Genomic DNA, 15,170 nt, shown 5'->3' with positions numbered 1-15,170 from the left:
ACTCCTGTCAGCATCTGCTCTTTTCAGAAGAATTATCCACATCAGTCATCTGCAACCCGTGAGAAAACATCCACCAATGTTTCCTGGTATCAGAAGATAAAGGACAAGGTGGACGCCAAGAGCGCTACATGGCACAGAACATTCTTCTCCCTTTAAGTCAGAAGTGCAGTCTGTGGAGATATTTTTGTTACATAATTTGCAAATAAATAAAATTAGATCCATAAAAATTTCATATTTTTGTTTCACAAATATGTCAGCTGTTTATTTATATGTTCAAATGTTAGTGGAATCAGTTGAATTTATTTGAATGAAAACGTGAGAAATTTCTGCATTTGTTTGTGGATTTCTGAAACGGTTCCCATGTGGACATGCTTATATCAATCCGTGAACGTGTTTCCTTTTCACTACGTCTGCATCAGCCAATCAGGGAGTGAGAAAACGTCTTGTTCACGCCCACTTTACACCAACCAATCTGAACAGAAATGTTCTCAGCTTTAGAAGCTCTACAGACGATATGCTGTAGAACGGATCTGAAACAAAGAACGCAAGAGATCAACAAGCCATTGATTGCTAACCTAATGCTGATTCATGACTATGAGTGAAACATGTTAAAGCAAACAGTTCACACCCATACACACTACACAGTGGCATGAAGAGGTCATCTTCGAGTGGTGAACGTATTTCATGTGTTCACTGCGCTCACTCGTGAAATATTTTTCAACTAAAGAAAATAAAACTTCATAACTTTGTGCCACCATGTCATATTCTTTTTATATGCAAGTTAATTTAAAAAAAAAAAACAAACAAAAAAAAACGCCCACATTCATTTTGAACTGGTTTGCCATTTTGACATGTCAAGTCAGCGGGAAAATACCGAGAGTGACGTCATCAATATCATGAGTGAAGATACTGGAAAATATGCGACTCAGGTCCAGGATGTATTTTGTATAAGAAAAAAAAAAATGCAAGTTTTTCAACATGAGAAGATAAACTTCATATCTTCAAGCCAACATGTGATTTATGTCGACACATTCACAAACAAAAACTGCGAGAGTTAATCAAAACAATTCTTCGAGTTCCCCACGAGTAAAGATATTGGAATATTATGTGTGTTACTCAACGTCCCAGATGTAGTTTGTGTGAAAAATATGAGTGACGTATTTCCCAGTAAAAAACAGTGTCATATTTTGTGTGTGAAATTTTATTGGGCGGCGTAGTGGTTAGCACAGTCGCCTTACAGCGAGAAGGTTCTGGGTTCGAACCCAGCAGCTGGTGAGGGCCTTTCTGTGTGGAGTTTGCATGTTCTCCCCGTGACTGCGTGGGTTTCCTTCGGGTGCTCCGGTTTCCCCCACAGTCCAAAGACATGCTGTTAGGTTAATATGGGATGGCCTTGGGCTGAGGTGCCCTTGAGCAGGGCACCTAAATCCCAACTGCTCCCCGGGCGCTGTTAGCATGGCTGCCCACTGCTCTGGGTATGTGTGTGCGCTCACTGCTCACGTGTGTGTGTGTTCACTGCTTCAGATGGGTTAAATGCAGAGAGGAAATTTCACAAGTGTGTGATGAATAAATTGTGCTTTCTTTTCATTTATATAGATATCCATCACATACACTTTCCAAAAAAGTTGAGATCTTCCAAAATGCAATAATAATCTGTGATTTGTTCAATCATGTAAACCTTTATTTAACTGACAAAAGTACAACAAAAAGATTTTCCAGAGTTTTACTGACCAACTTAAATCTCATCTCATCTCATCATCTGTAGCCGCTTTATCCTGTTCTACAGGGTCGCAGGCAAGCTGGAGCCTATCCCAGCTGACTACGGGCGAAAGGCGGGGTACACCCTGGACAAGTCGCCAGGTCATCACAGGGCTGACACATAGACACAGACAACCATTCACACTCACATTCACACCTACGGTCAATTTAGAGTCACCAGTTAACCTAACCTGCATGTCTTTGGACTGTGGGGGAAACCGGAGCACCCGGAGGAAACTCACGCGGACACGGGGAGAACATGCAAACTCCGCACAGAAAGGCCCTCGCCGGCCACGGGGCTCGAACCCGGACCTTCTTGCTGTGAGGCGATAGCGCTAACCACTACACCACCATGCCACCCCTGTGTGAAAATTGTTAGTCAATTCAAAAAGAACATGTCTCAGTACAAGATTTTAGGCCTTTCAAAATCTCCAGTACATCATATTGTGAAAAGACTCAGGGAATTCAGAGACATCTCAGTGTGTAAAGGACAAGGTCGGAAACCACTGTTGAATGTGCATGACCTTCGAGCCCTCAGGTGACACTGCCTGAGAAACCATCATGCTAATGTGACAAACATAGCTACATGGATTCAGGAGTACTTCAGAAAACTGAAGTCACTTAACACAGTCCGCTGCTGCATTCAGAAAATGTAACCTGAAACCGTACTACGCAAGAAGGAAGCCATTCATCCATTCCATGCAGAAACACTGCCGATTTCTCTGGGCCTGAACTCATCTCAGATGGACCAAAAAACAGTGGAAGTGTGTGTGTTGTGGTCAGATGAGTCACATTTCAGCTTGTTTTCGGGAAAACCAGACATGGAGTTCTCTGTGCCAAAGGTGAACACGACCATCCAGTTATCATCACAGAAAGGTGCAAAAGCCAGCATCTGTGATGGTGTGTGTGGGCGGGGCATCAGTGCCCACGGCATGGGTGAGCTGCATGTGTGGGAAGATACCAGTGAAGTAGAGATACATTGCCATCAAGGTGACATCTCTTCCCAGGAAGTCCATGCTTATTTCAGCAGGACAATGCCAGGCCTCGTTCTACACGGGTTACAACAGCGTGGCTTTGTAGACACAGAGTGCATGTGCTTGACTGGCCTGCTGCCAGTCCAGATCTGTCTTCTATTGAGAATGTATAGTGCATCATGAAGAGGAGAATCAGAAAATGGCGACCACGGACTGTTGAGCAGCTGAAGTCTTGCATCAAGCAGGAATGGACAAAAAAAAAAATCCAATTGCAAAACTGCAATTAGTATCCTCAGATCCCATAAGAAAGTATTATGAAAGGAACAGTGATGTAATACAATGGTAATAATGCCTCTGTCCTAACTTTTGAGTGTGATGCAGGCATCAAATTCTAACTTCATTTATATTTACAAAATACAATTCAAGTTGGTCAGTAAAACTACTGAAAACCTTTTCTTTAGGTTACGGATCAGAAGGTCAGGGGTTCAAAGCCCAACACCACCAAGTTTGTGTCCTTCATGGTTAAGGTTCTGGGTTACTGATCAGAAGGTTGGGGCTTCAAACCCCAGCACCACCAAGTGTGGGCCCTTCATGGTTCAGGCTCTGGGTTACTAATGAGAAGGTCAGGGGTTCAAACCCCAACACGACCAAGTTTGGGCCCTTCATGGTTCAGGGTTACTGATGAGAAGGTTGGGGCTTCAAATCCCAGCACCACCAAGTTGATCTACTGATGAGAAAGCTGGGGGTTCAAACCCTAGCATCACCAAGTTTGTGCCCTTCATGGCTCAGGCTTATTGATCAGAAGGCTGGGCATTACCCTGCTTCAAACCCCAGCATCACCAAGTTAGGCCCTTGAGCAAGGCCCTTAATCCTCTCTGCTCCAGGGATGCCATATCATGGCTGACTCCAGCTTCCTACCAAGCTGGGATTTGTAAAGAAAAGAAAAAAAAATTCTGTGGACAGGGAAATTCTGTAATGTTCATGTGACAAAGACGATGACGACAACTTCTTCATAACTCATAATTCCCAACCTCTGACCAGGAAAAAAAACATCTCTTTGACGCCAAGTTCCGTAAGTGACGTCAAATCAAAATGGTTGCTCACAGCATCATCAGTAAAACAAGTTATACTGTCTACCAGTATTAGCTTTGGATTGATCAACTTCCATACATACAGATAACACGGACAATAAATTTAGCTGTATTCAGGAGGAAAATATACATCATTCATCACACTTAGCTGTCTAGCTTGTTTGACATTTTTCATAGCCGAACTTCAATAACATACGTTTTCACTAACAGCTGACTTGTCAGTTGTTTTCCAGCTGCTCTCCAACACTGTACCTCGCACATGCTAACAAGTTAATGGATGGCCTTTTGGATAATAAAAGAAACATGAACATGGAGTCATCCATGTCCCCCCCCCCCCCCCCCTTTCACTTTGAGTGTACTGAAGGCTGAAAACGATGTCAGAGCTCACTGACTCGACGTCCAATGCTTGCATTTCCACCAAGTGTGGGCGTGTAGACAAAACATAGCGTTATTATTAGCATTACCCTGCATTTTACTGTCTGGTTATGGGTGCCAGAAGGAAAATGGTGGGGGAAAGATTTCAGGTTTGAAGAAGTTTCTCCATCACAGCTCATTAACGATAACACATGCCAAATAACATGGTCTGCACAATAACTGCGCTACAGTGACGTTCACAAAATGTCGACAAAAACGTTATGATTCCTCCACATTTAACTGCCAGCAAGTGTCAAAAGAACGCATTCCTTAGTTCATGTAATCATCTCGCTTCCATGGTGAGAAATAGGATTAACTAGCCAGAATCAGTTATTTTTCCTGTTTGAAACCTAATACTCCGGTATTAATATGGCTTATGTGTCTTTATTAAAGAATTTGTGCAGTTGTTGATCCTTTTACTGTCTAGTCTCCAGTATCCTGATCACGCAGTGATTTTAATTCATTTATTTCCCCCATGAACTTACTTATTAGCTACGCCGCTCATGTGAACTGTACTTGACCCAAAGGCTGCTGCAAAATAACAGGCACAGAGCTGAGGCATGACCCAAAACATGTGTTAAACCTGTATAATGTGTGTGAAATTCATTAAGAGAAATGGGCTGTTATTATACAACCCCGATTCCAAAAAAGTTGGGACAAAGTACAAATTGTAAATAAAAACGGAATGCAATAATTTACAAAATCTCAAAAACTGATACTGCATTCACAATAGAACATAGACAACATATCAAATGTCAAAAGTGAGACATTTTGAAATTTCATGCCAAATATTGGCTCCTTTGAAATTTCATGACAGCAACACATCTCAAAAAAGTTGGGACAGGGGCAATAAGAGGCTGGAAAAGTTAAAAGGTACAAAAAAGGAACAGCTGGAGGACCAAATTGCAACTCATTAGGTCAATTGGCAATAGGTCATTAACATGACTGGGTATAAAAAGAGCATCTTGGAGCGGCAGCGGCTCTCAGAAGTAAAGATGGGAAGAGGATCACCAATCTCCCTAATTCTGCGCCGACAAATAGTGGAGCAATATCTGAAAGGAGTTCGACAGTGTAAAATTGCAAAGAGTTTGAACATATCATCATCTACAGTGCATAATATCATCAAAAGAGTCAGAGAACCTGGAAGAATCTCTGTGCGTAAGGGTCAAGGCCGGAAAACCATACTGGGTGCCCGTGATCTTCAGGCCCTTAGACGGCACTGCATCACATACAGGCATGCTTCTGTATTGGAAATCACAAAATGGGCTCAGGAATATTTCCAGAGAACATTATCTGTGAACACAATTCACCGTGCCATCCGCCGTTGCCAGCTAAAACTCTATAGTTCAAAGAAGAAGCCGTATCTAAACATGATCCAGAAGCGTAGATGTCTTCTCTGGGCCAAGGCTCATTTAAAATGGACTGTGGCAAAGTGGAAAACTGTTCTGTGGTCAGACGAATCAAAATTTGAAGTTCTTTATGGAAATCAGGGACGCCATGTCATTCGGACTAAAGAGGAGAAGGACGACCCAAGTTGTTATCAGCGTTCAGTTCAGAAGCCTGCATCTCTGATGGTACGGGGTTGCATTAATGCGTGTGGCATGGGCAGCTTACACATCTGGAAAGACACCATCAATGCTGAAAGGTATATCCAGGTTCTAGAGCAACATATGCTCCCATCCAGACGACGTCTCTTTCAGGGAAGACCTTGCATTTTCCAACATGACAATGCCAAACCACATACTGCATCAATTACAGCATCATGGCTGCATAGAAGAAAGGTCCGGGTACTGAACTGGCCAGCCTGCAGTCCAGATCTTTCACCCATAGAAAACATTTGGCGCATCATAAAACGGAAGATACAACAAAAAAGACCTAAGACAGTCGAGCAACTAGAATCCTATATTAGACAAGAATGGGTTAACATTCCTATCCCTAAACTTGAGCAACTTGTCTCCTCAGTCCCCAGACGTTTACAGACTGTTGTGAAGAGAAAAGGGGATGTCTCACAGTGGTAAACATGGCCTTGTCCCAACTTTTTTGAGATGTGTTGTCATGAAATTTAAAAATCACCTAATTTTTCTCTTTAAATGATACATTTTCTCAGTTTAAACATTTGATATGTCATCTATGTTCTATTCTGAATAAAATATGGAATTTTGAAACTTCCACATCATTGCATTCCGTTTTTATTTACAATTTGTACTTTGTCCCAACTTTTTTGGAATCGGGGTTGTACACACACAATCACAATACACAGTTTATGACATTTTTCATAGCTGAACTTCAATAACAACCTTGTTTTGACTAACAGCTGACTTGCCAGTTGTTTAACAGCTGCCCTCTGGCTCTGTACCTCGCACATGTTAACAGGCTGACGGTTGGCCTTTTGGATAATTTCCCCTGCATTTACAGCATCAACCTACTATGAGTTTGTGCAGCTTTATTTAAGTTTGTGTTCTAGCTGCAAACTAATCAGAGAAATTATGTCGCCTGTGCGGCGGAAAAGGTAAATATCTTCTTAGTGACGTGAGGTTAAACAGTTGCGTTCACCATATACATGCATGATACTGCTCTCTGGAATGTGCAAGCGGCTCCGGGCCAAAGATATCAGTAAAATGATCCATTTTGTGGGTTATTTTTCCTTTGCTCTTACTTTCGGTAAATCCTCATACTCATTTGACCTTAATTAAATATGCACTAGTGTCTGCATCGACCTCTCATACACAAAAATAAATGTAAAAAAACAAACAAAAATAAATTATACAATTTAATTTATTTTTGTTTTGTTTATATATCAATTATTAGAATTGTCCTCGTCCTGATTATACTCAAATATAGAAGAGAGGAGTTTAAGACTTTAAAGAGAATGTTGTGAACAAGGTTGCCAGGTTTGTGATCTTCCCACAATGTTTGTCTGATTGTTGATTTCTCTAAAGGTTTGAGACTGGGCTTTTTTTTTTTTTTTTTTTGCAGAGGCCTAATTTGACTACAGACTGGATTCGATCTACAGAGCAAAACCTATTCACTCTTGGATAGCAAAATATATACACATCCTCCATACAGCAATCCAACAAATCATCATAAATACACCCTAAATATTCCAGCATGCGCTATCGAGCCTCCTGAACATGCCTCTCGTTCCTATTCGGAGTGTAGCTCTGTACTGGATAAAATATATGTGCGATTCTATCCACATTCACTGGATATAAGCAATCACATGCTCTGACTGGCTACTCTACGACTAGGCTATCAGCTCATATACCGTGAGTAGAGAAAAACAAAATGGTGGTGCGTGTCACTGAAACAACCGAGGGTGAAATAAAATCTCTACTCGAAAACAACCCCCCCCCCCCAAAAAAAACCTCCACAAAACAAGATGTGGAATAAAAAAAGTACTTGATGGTAAGAACATACCTTTTTTTTATTTTTCAAGAATTAGTATTGCATCGTTCACAAATTGCTACTGTCATTCCGTCGGTTTGTTTACATTCTAAGCAGAATTTATTTTGTCAGACATTTTGAATAACGTTTTTAGCAAAATTTGCCAAAAAGAAAAATGTTCTGTTTCTTAAAATCCACTGAATGTGGATAGAATAAAACAGTTCTTCCACTCAATCTTATCCTACATGGCTTAGAGTGGTAGAACAGGTAGTGTTACCACTTCACAACTTCAGGGTTGGATCCTGAGCTCGGGTTAATGTCTGTGTACTGAGTTTTCCATGCCCTCTCTGTGACTACATGGGTTTGCTCTGGGTTTCTGGCCGTTTCACAAACACATGCTGGATAAAATAAATTAAATTCCTCTTGAGGTGTGAGTGTGTGTGTGTGTGAGAGAGAGAGAGAGAGAAAAAAAAAAAAAAAAAAGAGATGCCATGTTATGGACTGGTGTCTCACCCTGAGTGGATTTCAGTCTTATCCTCATGCCCAGCAGTATTCTAGTAGAGGCTCTGGATCCACAGCGAGCCTGAACGCATGGCATGTACCGGGACCCCCGTCTGGGGTCTAAATTGACATCCAGACTCTAAACCTACACTACCGTTCAAAAGTTTGGGGTCACTTTGAAATGTCCTTATTTTTGAAAGAAAAGCACTGTTCTTTTCAATGAAGATCACTTTAAACTAATCAGAAATCCACTCTATACATTGCTAATGTGGTAAATGACTATTCTAGCTGCAAATGTCTGGTTTTTGGTGCAATATCTCCATAGGTGTATAGAGGCCCATTTCCAGCAACTATTGGCCCTTTTCCACTACCCTTTTTCAGCTCACTTCAGCTCGCTTCAGCTCACTTCAGCCCGACAGGGCTTGCGTTTCAACTATCTAAGAACAGCACGACTCAGCTCGCTTCAGCCCTGCTTAGCCCCCAAAACTCGCACGGTTTTGGAGTGGGGCTGAAGCGAGCCAAACCGAGCCGAGTGGGGCTAGGGGCGTGAGGAGACACTCCCCTGTGCACTGATTGGTGAGGAGGAGTGTCCTCACATGCCCACAGACGCCCCGCGAGCACGCTGGGATCTGTAAACACCGTAAACCCGGAAGAAGGAGAATTACGAATTACGAGAATTATGAAGCCTTATGCGCCTCGCCTCATCTATACGCTCTTGCCAGTATCTGTCCGCATTGTCGGTGACAACAAGCCACAGCACCAAGACCAGCAACACTAACGACTCCATGTCCTCCATGTTTATTGTTTACTCTCCGGGTTGTGAGACTACCGCTTAAAAGCTCACTGATGTCACTGTTTGCGCCACATAACGACATCACCTGACGTCCACCCACTTTCGCTAACTCCACCCAATGTGTCCACCCACTTCCAGCCAGCGTGGTTCAGTGCGGTTGTAGTCGAAATGCAACTCCAACAGCCCCGCTCAGCTCGACTCAGCCCAACTCAGCACGGCACGGCTCAGCCCAACTCAGCCGCGTTGGTAGTGGAAAAGCGGCATATCACTCCAGTGTTCTAAGGGCCTCTGCATGCTCTTGCGACAAGGCTTTCGCAGATGGCTTTTCGCAGACAGTTGCAATTTATCGTTGAGCGGGGAGTGATAGGCGTGCGTGATGTTATTCACCGCCACAACGCAAGGGGGTGCGAAGTCGCGAAATCGCTAGGAGTAGTTGGTGGGTGTGGTTAGTGGAGTGTTTGTCCTCTGGTTACTTCTAATGACTAGAACTGGAGTCGTATAGATGTACGTACTTCCTTGATCAACCGCTCTTCGTGCTGCTCCATCTTCGCTCGTGTTTTTAAAAATAGCGGTAGTGAAAACAAACCAAACTGGGAAAGTAGGGAAGCGAAAGTGCGTGTACAGCGGATGTAGAGTGGACCAATCAGAGCCCTCTTGTCTGCGAGGCTTCTGCGGTGGTCACAATTTTTGGGAGGTGCGCGCAGAGCGTCTGTGAAGGGGGGGGGGGGGGGGGGCGCTACGCAGACGCCATCTGCAAGGACTGGGTTGTCAGCATAAATTGGCCTTAATGGTACAATGTGTTTGCTCATTGCCTCAGAAGGCTAATGGATGATTAGAAAACCCTTGTACAATCATGTTAGCACAGCTGAAAACAGTTGAGCTCTTTAGAGAAGCTATAAAACTGACCTTCCTTTGAGCAGATTGAGTTTCTGGAGCATCACATTTGTGGGGTCGATTAAATGCTCAAAATGGCCAGAAAAATGTCTTGACTATATTTTCTATTCATTTTACAACTTATGGTGGGAAATAAAAGTGTGACTTTTCATGGAAAACACAAAATTGTCTGGGTGACCCCAAACTTTTGAACGGTAATGTACATCTGGGGTTCTATAAACCTGCTTCATGGCCATGTTTACTGTTTAAAAAAAGAAGTGTAGAAATAAATGTGAACTCTATTTAACAGCTTTCGAGGCTCTAGGAGGTGAAACAAGTAGATATTCCCGAAAACACTGGGTGTGAGGTGTTCACTCTAGATGGGATACCAGTCCATCACAGGGCACCATGCACATACGCGCACACAAGCCATGGCAATTTTGAGTCGCCAATCTACATACCAGCATGTTTTGGGGGAAACCAGAGGACACCAGGAGAACATGCAAAACAACTACTCACCACAAGCAAAAGCAATAAATTTCCCTCTCTCAGGAGTCTCTCATGCACGTGCCTCTTTTTCCTATCCACAGTTCACTCACTGGCCACTTTATTAAGAACACCCACAGACCTGTAGTTTTATGCAGTTCTCTAAATCAGCCGATCCCTTGACAGCAGCACAATGCATCAAATCATGCAGATACAAATCAAGAGCTTCAGTTAATATTCACTTCAAACAAACACTAGAATTGGAAACATTGTGATCTCAAAAAAGTGTGACTTTCACTGTGGTATGGGTGTTGGTTTGAGCCAGATGGACTGGTTTGAGTATTTCAGAAACTGCTGATCTCCTGGGGTTTTCACACACAACAGTCTCTAGAGTTTCCATAGAATGGTGCAAAAAACAAACAAAATAAATTAAAAAAAAAAAAAAAAGTGTGAGTGGGCGACAGTTCTGTGAGTGGAAACAAACGCCTCGTTGATAAGAGAGGTCAGAGGAAAATGGCCAGAATGGTTCGAGCTGCCAGGAAGGATATAGTAACTCATAGCAACTCTTTACAACCGTGGTGAGCAGAAAAGCATCTCAGCATGCAACAACAGAACAGAAGACCACGTTGGGTTCCACTCCTGCAGCCGAGAACAGGAATCTTAGAATCAAGAACAAGTTCCTGTTAAAGTGGCCGGTGAGTGTAAGATTGTATCAAATGGACTAAACCAATCTTATGCATTATGAATTGAGACATGCAATAATACATATTGTGACCATATTAAGATCATTTTAGAAATTAAATATTTAGAGAAACTTAATTTAAATACTACTTGGTTGACTTTTAGGTATTTCTTTGTTAATATTACAGTACGATTATTTTGAGTATTTAAATAATATTGGCTGGTGTTGCGTGGTATAGCAGATATATTCCATTCAGCTAGCGTGATACCGAACAAGTCAAAGATGAGTAACTGAATGGAATACATCTGATATACCACAAAAAAGCCAGCCAATATTATTATTATTATTATTATTCATACACATTCCTTTCAGGTGTTCAACGTGTCTTTCTCTTTCAAAATTCTCTCAAAATCTTCCATATTTAATGAAGCAAACCTGGCAGCCATGCTTGTTTCCAAATTACCACAGTCACTCGCTAACACAGAAGTTTTACATCTCCGACATGTCTCTTTTCCAGCTTTTTTCCCCAACATCCATTGGTATGTTTTTCCTCTTGTAAATACGCGTGAAGAACATCTCATGAAGTTTTGGTAGCCTTCGGGTGTTCAATGCATCTTTCTCTTTCCTGGCGAACAAAGAAATGCTTCTGTGCAGCAGAAAGCTCTCTCATTGAATATTCGTATCAGCTCCGACGTCATGTTGTCTTGACAACCATGCAATATCCATCCATCCATCCATCCGTCTCCTCCCAGTGAGGCATGCCTAGAAATGCCTTGGGAGGTGTTCAGGGGGCATCCTGACAGGGTGCCTGAACCACCTCAACTGACTCATTTCGATGTGGAGGAGCAGCGGTTCTACTCCGAGTCTCTCCCGAATGACCAAGCTTCTCACCCTGTCTCTAAGGGAGAGCCCAGCCGCCCTATGGAGAAAACTCATCTCTCATTCTTTCGGTCACTACCCATAGCTTGTGACCATAGGTGAGAGTGGGAACGTAGATGGACCAGTAAATTGAGAGCTTTGCCTTTTGGCTCAGCTCTCTCTTTACCGCAACAGACCGGTTTAGCATCTGCATCACTGCTGACGCTGCCCCGATCCATCTGTCCAACTCCTGCTCCCCCTTACCCTCACTCTGTGAAGATTCTCAATCATCCAGGTCATAGTAAACTGTGGGTGGTAGAAATGGGCAACTGGACTTGCTTGAAGATTCTTGAAAACGTTTCACCTCTCGTCCAAAAGGCTTCCTCAGTTCTGTCTGACTAATAGTATCAAATATCTGATACTCCCTATCTGATAATATCTGATACTCCCTATTAGTCAGACAGAACCGAGGAAGCCTTTTGGACGAGAGGTGAAACGTTTTCAAGAATCTTCAAGCAAGTCCAGTTGCCCATTTCTACCACCCACAACTTACCCTCACTCGTCAACAAAGCCCTGAGATACTTAAACTCCTCCAGTTTAGGTAGCAAGTCCCCCCTAACTCCCTGTTTCCGGCTGAGCGTCATGGCCATGCAATATCGTAAGCCATATTCAACGCTCATTCTCCATTGGGTCAAAAGTCAAAGTCCCTTCCCACACCATGTGGCACATAGGGTGGCACTGATCTCCATAGCCCTTGGCCTCTTGCCTATTACATAGCTAGGGCTACAGTGGGGGACTAGTCTTCTGGTAACCGCGAAAGTTTGACTCCCCACTCGCATCTGTATTGCAGCATGCCTTGCCAGGTACCATTTTTACGATGGTCTGGCCTAGTGGTTAGAGTATTCGCCTCTCGATCGGGAGATTGCGAGTTTGACTCATGGCCGGATCATACCAAAGACCATCATTAAAAAAAAAAAAGGTACCTACTGCCGTCTGGCAAGGCACGCTGCAATACAGATGTGAGTGGGGAGTCAAACTCCCGCAGTTACCAGAAGACTAGCCCCCCACTGTAACCCTAGCTATGTAAGAGGCCGAGGGCTACGGAAACAGAGATTGGCACCACCCTATGCACCACTTGGCATGGGAAGGACTTTGGCATGACCTGACCATGAGTAGAACTTGCAATCTCCCGACTGAGAGGTGGACACGCTAACCACTAGGCCAACTTGTGGTATATTCGCCATTGTGTAGAGTGACATAATACATGTAAATTAAGCAATATGCAAACAATATTGCATGCTATCAAACCAAACGAATGAAACTGACTAGAAGGGAATCGAACACATGTTTTTATTCCATTGGGAGGAAAAAAGGGTCCTGTATGGATAATAGATGGATAAGAGTGTATTATCTTGTATTATATTATATATTATATTATATTATATTGGCTGATTTGTAATGAATACCTGGCAACCCTGGCTACAGGAAGCGACCTGTGCATATGTATTAATGATTAATATCCTTTGACATGAATGAATGAATGAATGAATGAATGAAAGGAGCAAATAGCTGTAATATCTCGTTGTTTAGACATTTCTCGACACCAGCGTCTAAACAAACCGGCCTTATTTATGTATTTATTTATTGCTACACATGAAACAAACGCGTTCATTTTCAGCTCGCAGGTGAAACACTGTATCTAATAAAAGCAACCATTTTGCGCCGCTGGTTCTTTAATGTCAGCCGACATATAATGAATTATTCATCCTCAGGATAAGCTTTCAACTGAGAAAGCGGAATCTATTTGGTTTTCTTGTTTTTAGCAGAAACAGCAAAGCAAAGCTGAACTTACGTGGAACTGTATCTGGAGTTAAAACAGCGTCAACATCCCTTTAAGCCCAGCATGGAAATAAGCAACTGTTAACTGCGAATCCGACATTAAAGTAAACAATACCGCCTTTTAAATACCAGCCCTTTCTCTCCAACACTGGGAGGAAACCAGACCGAGATTGAAGCAGAGAAGGAGGGAAGATATGGGCGGGGTTAAACGGATGTTGTGATATCATTGGTTGACGCAGCAGTGAGGGAAGTTGGAACAACCAATAAAAGGGCGTGTTTTGGAATATGCAAATATGACTCAGTGCTTTTTCTGTAATCTATACTGCAGAGGCATATGGCCCGAGTCCAACGCCCAGGCCTGCTTCAGAGCAGTCATCCTCAATACCAATCACTTTTACTGCATTCTCTTCTGTCTCACATCCATCCACAGGGGTGGCTTTGGGGTGTGGGGAATTTCCATGAAGTCTTAAAGGTGCAATAGGTGTTTTTTTGTTTTTTGATATGAGTTTATTTAATAAAATAATGTACAAAATACAAGTATAGTGCAATAAAGTATATATATATATATATATATATATATATATATATATATATACACACTACCGTTCAAAAGTTTGGGGTCACTTTGAAATGTCCTTATTTTTGAAAGAAAAGCACTGTTCTTTTCAATGAAGATCACTTTAAACTAATCAGAAATACACTCTATACATTGCTAATGTAAGAAGGTCCTGGGTTCGAGCCCCGTGGCCGGCGAGGGCCTTTCTGTGCGGAGTTTGCATGTTCTCCCCGTGTCCGCGTGGGTTTCCTCCAGGTGCTCCGGTTTCCCCCACAGTCCAAAGACATGCAGGTTAGGTTAACTGGTGACTCTAAATTGACCGTAGGTGTGAATGTGAGTGTGAATGGTTGTCTGTGTCTATGTGTCAGCCCTGTGATGACCTGGCGACTTGTCCAGGGTGTACCCCGCCTTTCGCCCGTAGTCAGCTGGGATAGGCTCCAGCTTGCCTGCGACCCTGTAGAAGGATAAAGCGGCTAGAGATAATGAGATGAGATGAGACATTGCTAATGTGGTAAATGACTATTCTAGCTGCAAATGTCTGGTTTTTGGTGCAATATCTCCATAGGTGTATAGAGGCCCATTTCCAGCAACTCTCACTCCAGTGTTCTAATGGTACAATGTGTTTGCTCATTGCCTCAGAAGGCTAATGGATGATTAGAAAACCCTTGTACAATCATGTTAGCACAGCTGAAAACAGTTGAGCTCTTTAGAGAAGCTATAAAACTGACCTTCCTTTGAGCAGATTGAGTTTCTGGATGGAGCATCACATTTGTGGGGTCGATTAAATGCTCAAAATGGCCAGAAAAATGTCTTGACTATATTTTCTATTCATTTTACAACTTATGGTGGTAAATAAAAGTGTGACTTTTCATGGAAAACACACAATTGTCTGGGTGACCCCAAACTTTTGAACAGTAGTGTATATATGTTATTTACCAGCTGGGAGGTCCATATCGTGAAATAC

General features: G+C 42.6%; 1 protein-coding gene across 1 annotated transcript in view; it reads right to left on the bottom strand.

Annotated features, from left to right (window-relative positions):
• Positions 1-13,788, bottom strand: part of trim3a (tripartite motif containing 3a) — an 85,163-nt gene extending 71,375 nt beyond the window's left edge. Inside the window, exon 1 of the mRNA XM_060897717.1 lies at positions 13,664-13,788. The gene's annotated coding sequence lies outside the window, so the exon portion shown is untranslated. The remainder of the gene's footprint in view (positions 1-13,663) is intronic.
• Between the last annotated feature and the right edge of the window lie 1,382 nt (positions 13,789-15,170).

Source organism: Neoarius graeffei, chromosome 17, assembly GCF_027579695.1.
Source record: "Neoarius graeffei isolate fNeoGra1 chromosome 17, fNeoGra1.pri, whole genome shotgun sequence".
Taxonomy (NCBI): Eukaryota; Metazoa; Chordata; class Actinopteri; order Siluriformes; family Ariidae; genus Neoarius; species Neoarius graeffei.
This window is presented reverse-complemented; position numbering and strand designations above follow the sequence as displayed.